We start from the raw sequence: 7,206 nt of genomic DNA on the forward strand, positions 1-7,206 counted from the left end.
TCTCTTTCGGTTCAAACCCTTTTTTTGTTATTAATTTTAATAATGATAAATTATTAATTAATTTCATTGATAATTTTATTTATTAATTAATTAAAATTTTCTCTCAGACTTCTCGCGTCTGTTAACTTTGTCGTAATTAATTTATTTATTTAATTCGATAATTTCGGTTTAATTAATTTATTTAATTTTATTTATTTATTTTAATTAACAACTAATTTTAACGCGGACTCGACCACAAAATTTCTGGCTTGTGCTCAGCACAATGGGCCTAGAATATTCTACGACGCAGTAATTCCGGCAATGGCCTGGAATTATCAACGACGCCTAGATCTGGCTAAAAGGCCTGGATCTGATTAGACAACCATCCAGCTTGAATTAATTTTAACAAATTTATTCTAAATAATTTATAACGGGCCTAGACGCGGATTACCCGACGAACGACTAAGTATTTTTATAAAAGTAATTAATATCCTGGCTTAGGCCTAGAATAATTATTTTAATAAATACCTGATGTTAATTACTGGTGTTTCTTTCCCGTTGTGTTGTCCCCAGTCCTTCTCGTCAGGTTCCTTTGTTCTGGTCTTTTTTGGTTCCTTTGTCTCCGGTCTTTACTCTCCTTCGCTCTTGTACTCGTCTCCCAAATTCCAATTTTTACTCCTTCACCTGCGTTTCCAGAATAATTAATAATAGTTATAAAGGATACCGGCTAATGGCCTGGTATCTATAGTATTGAGAAATGACATCGCTTGGTTCCACAATCACAGAATCCAAGTAAAATAATTTTAATTACCTGTTAGATTGTTGTGCGTCTACTTGCCTCGGTGGTCTGTCCGGTTGTGTTCTAGTCTCGATTTTTCTCTTCGACACTTATCACGGTGCACCCACTCGATTAAATTCGGCAACTTCCGGAAATCTGGAAACTCCTACTTACAACTACAGGGGGATTGACGGACAAGCCCCTACAATTATTACTCCTGGTGACAAGTCACGCTCTACCCCGAATAACCCTGGAGTAGTTATAGTTTTTACCGACGGCGCGTATACTAGGTAATCGTAGTAACGCGGAAATTTCAAATTTTCCCTGTTACAAACTAAATATCAACATCAAAAATATTCATCAGACATAAAATTCAAGAAAAATTTTAGAATATTTTGCACGTATTTGGCGTTTATTTCAGGAAATTTCTGAAAATTTTATATCTTGTGTATATTCGTTTATTGATTTGTCAATTTTTTGTTATGGACTTGTTGAATTGAAAAAAAAAAGTTAAATAATTGCTATTTTCTATTAGGCTCGGAATAATTTTTTTTTTTTTTCAATATAAAAAAAGTTATCCATTTGTTGTTACTTAAATAGCTTCAATTACTTGAACGTTTTTTTAAAAATAATAATTTAAATTGAGATCATAGTTTTTCTATTACAAGAAGACACTGTAGATGGCGCTTTTGAATTCTTTCTCGCAGGTACTCGTGAAACGTATAGTTTCAATATATAACATTTTGTAGACAGACGTTGATGGGCACTTCGAACAAAGTCATGTTGGATGCCTAAAGGTTCTTTGCACGTAGCAGTCAATTAGAATACACAGAATCGACAAAATGCGCAAAAAAGGAAATCAACGTCTTACGCCTAGGAAATTGTTCTCAAAAGAAGAGAATCATTAGGCAAAAAATGACAATAAAAATAACAAACTGCCTGCAAAGAAGGGGTAGCTCTGATCGGGGGAAGCGTAATGCACTTCCATACTGTATCAGAAGTGTAGAAACACACTAGGCAACTGCTACTCCGTTACTCGACCAAAAGGAAGATGCCAAGGTCGAGTAATCCTTTTGTTTTTCATATATTTGATGAGATAAAATTTTTTTATTTAAAATTATGACTTTTTTTTTACGCTAATTATTGATAAAAAAAAAAAAATAATACAATCATTTACTCGTATTATTTATAATAGATTTTTTTGACGAGAGTACATAATTATTTTTGTAAATAATTTTTCAACTTTGATAATAACTTTAGGTAAAATTAATAACAAGGCTTTTGAAGTTTTCTGTAGCCTAAGAATTTATAATACGCTAATATTTTTAATACGCGATTGATATTGTCAGAAACGAAGCGTCTAATCTAAGTTTTTATTCACTTTGATAGTGCAATAAGAATAGTGTAGATTTTTCACTCTAACCGTAACAGCTTAGAATGAAGCGGGCCAATTTCATTCATGAGAAAATTAATAATTTTTTCAAGATCAAATTTGATAGCACGTAATATTTTATTGTTGAAAGTAATAATTTTTTATTTTTTGAAAATAATATAGCAAGTAATAAATTACAGGAAGGTTATTATATATAAATTTTTCCATCAAATTTTGAGTTATTGACGTATACGATATGTAATATGCATCATATATAGTGCAAAAATTAGTTTCCCATGCTGTGACAAATTAAATTTCATACTGCAAATTATTTTATTAAAAATTTTCGTAGCATCGTTTTATTGCATTCCAACCGTAGTTTGTATAAATTTTTTAATCATGACAGAAAATTTTCGTAGTTTAGTAGTAGATAAAACAGATACAGCTTTAACCAAAAACAGGATCCGAAAAATTTCTAGATGTTACTAATCCCGTGATGGTCTAGAATATCCAGTCGAAAATTAGATGTCTATTCATTTTCGTTAAGTTGCAGTAACTTAAGCCTTTGTAACTTCTGGCTGCACAACTAAATATCAACATCAAAAATATTCATCAGACATAAAATCCAAGACAAATTTTAGAATATTTTGCACGTATTTGGCGTTTATTTCAGGAAATTTCTGCAAATTTTATATCTTGTGTATATTCGTTTATTGATTTGTCAATTTTTTGTTATGGACTTGTTGAATTGAAAACAAAAAGTTGAATAATTGCTACTTTTCTATTAGGCTCGGAATAAATTTTTTTTTTTTTTAATATAAAAAATGTTATCCATTTGTTGTTACTTAAATAGGTTCAATTACTTGAACGTTTTTTTAAAAATAATAATTTAAATTAAGATCATAGTTTTTCTATTACAAGAAGACACTGTAGATGGCGCTTTTTAATTTTTTCTCGCAGGTACTCGTGAAACGTATAGTTTCAATATATAACATTTTGTAGACAGACGTTGATGGGCACTTCGAACAAAGTCATGTTGGATGCCTAAAGGTTCTTTGCACGTAGCAGTCAATCAGGATACACAGAATCGACAAAATGCGCAAAAAAGGAAATCAACGTCTTACGCCTAGGAAATTGTTCTCGAAAGAAGAGAATCATTAGGCAAAAAATGACAATAAAAATAACAAACTGCCTGCAAAGAAGGGGTAGCTCTGATCGGGGGAAGCGTAATGCACTTCCATACTGTATCAGAAGTGTAGAAACACACTAGGCAACTGCTACTCCGTTACTCGACCAAAAGGAAGATGCCAAGGTCGAGTAATCCTTTTGTTTTTCATATATTTAATGAGATAAAATTTTTTAATTTAAAATTATGACTTTTTTTTTACGCTAATTATTGACAAAAACAAAAAAAAATGTTGGAAAATCCAAAATTGCACACTTCAATCGCTCATTTTATTGTCAATCATTACTTATATTTTTTTTGTTCATGAATTTTTTTATTCAACTTTTAAATTATTAATTTGATTTTTTTTTATTTCTTAATTCCAGTTTAATTTTTTTTTTTTAATTAAATTTTTTCTAAATATCCCGCATTTTTGTTGTAGCTGTTGCTCTTTTTTTTTCAATCCTACTGTTTTACGCTAGTGCTGCTGCCAGTAGTTGATGGGGAGAAAAATAGGAAAAAAAGAAATTTACTTTCGTAATAATAACAATAGTAGAAATAAAAGTGGCCGCTAAACTTTTCGTGAATAATCAGTCTTATTATTTTATTTAATTACAATTAAACTAAAAGAATTTAGACAGTAATTTTCAATAGGGTTCTTTCGACCAAAATACAATGATATTAAAAAAAAAACCCTCGCAGATTCGAATCACGGTTGAAACACGGTGGGTTTGTTCCATTTTACCACTGTGATTACGCGGTGTCTTGACCACGGTGGCTTGACCACTGTGTATACACGGTGTTTCAACTGTGATTACGCGGTGGATACACCGTGGAACCACGGTGGTGAAATAGCACAAAGCCACCGTGGAATCACGGTGGATACACCGCGTAATCACAGTGGATACACGGTGTATACCCGGTGGTGAAATGGAATAAACCCACCGTGTAACCACGGTCGATCCACGGTGTTTACACTTCTACGGTGTTCCCACCGTGATTCAAATCTGCGAGGAAAGTTAGGCCGATAAATTGTGTCTATCGAGAGTTGTTTGGTTTACTAAGTTTCATACAGGACAATTGACAACTCGTGTCACTGAGATTAAAATAATTTATATTTAATTAATGGAATAATTATCGACTTAATATTGGGTCGAAGTTATTTTTTAATAAATTGTCTTTGTGTTGGTATAAAATTTGACCCATTTTAGTGTAATCGAAAAAGTCTAGAGATAATTTAATGTGAGTGAATGAGTCAAAAAATTTAGAACGATCATAAAACACATCAGCGCTTTCGCGCTTGAGGTGTGCAACAATGTCAAATATTTATTCACATTACATCAGAGCTTTGTTTTAATCTCTGCACACAGCATAGTCTTAAAAAAATTTTTATTTATAAAACTCTTTGCCTTGACTCAGTTTAAATTTAAATAATTTTTTGATCAAATAGTTAGTAAATGTTGAAATAATCTGCTGTGATAATTTCTGAATCATAAAATATTACATGATATATTGTACAAAAATTTTCTTATTTTAAAGCATATTATGAATCCGCAATAAAAATCTAATTTAGTTGCAGGTATTCCGCCCATCTAATATTAATATTATAAAATTATTTGATCATTATTTTTTAAAGGATCATCACTCATTAATCAATAGTTTTCTGTTGTAATTATATGTTGATAACATCACTTACTTATGAATATATATCTTTACTTTTTTTGTCAAAGGTAAGAAAAATTAATATATTCGTGAAAGTAAGATATAAGCATTTCATAGATCACTAAATTTTTTTTTGGAGATCGAACTACAATTTTTTTATGAATCAATATTTCCATGCACAAATAATTTCAAAGGGGATAAATAATAAGAAAAAGATATTGCTTATAAAATTTTCATTTTTAAAAAAATTTCAAGTGCCATAATGACAAAATAAATAAAATTTTAAAACATGAAAACTCAAATCGTCATGATTGTTTTCATTTATCATAAATACTTTAAAAAATCGACTCACTAGATACCCTTAATTAATTATTAATAAAACTATATAATAGTAATTTAATTACATATATTTACAATCTGAATTATTTACACACTCGACATACCAAGAATAATTATCCTTTTATGTGTTTTTCGCTATTTCAAAATATTTTCAAATAAAATATTTTTAAAAATTTCTATAAAAACTACTATTTCTATTGGCAACATTCTTAAAATTATATTATATATGATATTGTCTTTCATAAATCGTATCACAGTAATATTACCCAGTGAACACATGACCTTATTTTGACCTCATACGTAGCTCATAGCAATGTCACGACATCTGATGTAAATTTGATGTCAATCTGACGTTCTATATGACTTTAATATGATGTATAGCTTGTGACATCATATTGATGTAAGCATGACTCTTGTACGATGTCACAGTTATGACTTATGTATTACGTACGTTTGACATAGAATCTACATCACATTGTTATGTAGTAATAAAGTCATTATCCGTATATCATAATGACGTAATTTTAAAATCATACATTTATGTCAGTAGCAAAGTCACGGTTATACGTAATGTGGATGTCACTCTTAAATCATATCTTTACATCAGTGACAAGTCAGTATTTTATGCAATGCTGATGTAATGTCCGAGTCATAGTTTTTTATCATCTATTTATTGAAATAAAACAATCATAGAATGAATTTTCAAACATGTGTAAATGTGTAAAAATAACAACTAAACGTCGAACATTTTTGGGGTCAAAGTAATCGATCATCTCGATAATAGATCATTCAGACGTTTTAGATTAAAACATTAGCGTGAGCATAAAACATTAACTTTATTTTTTTAAATAATATATCAAAAATATCATTTAGGATGACAAAGAAATTGTAACAACAGTTTGAACTCTTTTGCTATTATGATTTTAAAGTTTAGTATCACAATTTTTCAATCGATTGAATTTCATACGATTTTGTGAAATTATTTAATGTTTCGCAAAATTTTAAATAAGATTTTTTAAATTTCACATCACAACAAAAAATTAAAAAATTTGATGAAACTTAATGAAATTTTATACAATTGTCATCGAGGTCGACAAATATTGCTTCTATAAAATTTCATATAAGTTCATGGAGTTTTTTAAATTTTGTAAAAATCCATCACGAAAACTTATTAACTCTGTCTTTTCCAGCATTTTACTCTAAATACATCAATTAAGCACGAGATTTGAACTCTCGTGATGTGGACCAGTGAGCAACGTTTAGGACTCCCAGCCAAGAGGAGCCGTGTTCGAACCCAGCAGACGCCCAGGATTTTTTCATCATTTAACGTTATCTAATCTTGTTTCATAATTCACAACGCGTTCGCGCGGTAATAATCAAATCAAAAATTCGGTATTTCATTTTATTTTTTTATTTTTCAAAATATTTTTTCCGAATCGATAGTTTTGACATCACCCATATGTCATATTGACGTCATAGAAGGTCACACAGACATCACATTTACATCATGCATACGTCATTAGTTTTACATCATAATCTTACGTAAAAAAGTGGGAAATAATGAGTCACACCTGACTCATTCGTGACTTATATCTTACGTAAATGATGACATAGCGTAACGTCACTCTGACGTCAAATTTACGTCAATGTGTTAACTGGGTAATAACTAACTAACATTAGATACTACATTGCAGTTTTTTTACTAACTTGATTGCTCGAGTATTTAAAATCTCTCATGCGCTCACGATCATTGTACTGCCGACACTAAAGATTATGAGTTTGGGTTCGTTTGTATATTAGGTGGCTATCAGCCGACGCTAAGTAGTATGAATCTGAATTTATATATGAAGTCGTTACCATGAGAGTACTTTCAATATCCGATTGAATATAAAATAATTTGACATATAATTA

The sequence above is a fragment of the Microplitis mediator genome, chromosome 11 (assembly GCF_029852145.1).
Source record: "Microplitis mediator isolate UGA2020A chromosome 11, iyMicMedi2.1, whole genome shotgun sequence".
Classification (NCBI taxonomy): Eukaryota; Metazoa; Arthropoda; class Insecta; order Hymenoptera; family Braconidae; genus Microplitis; species Microplitis mediator.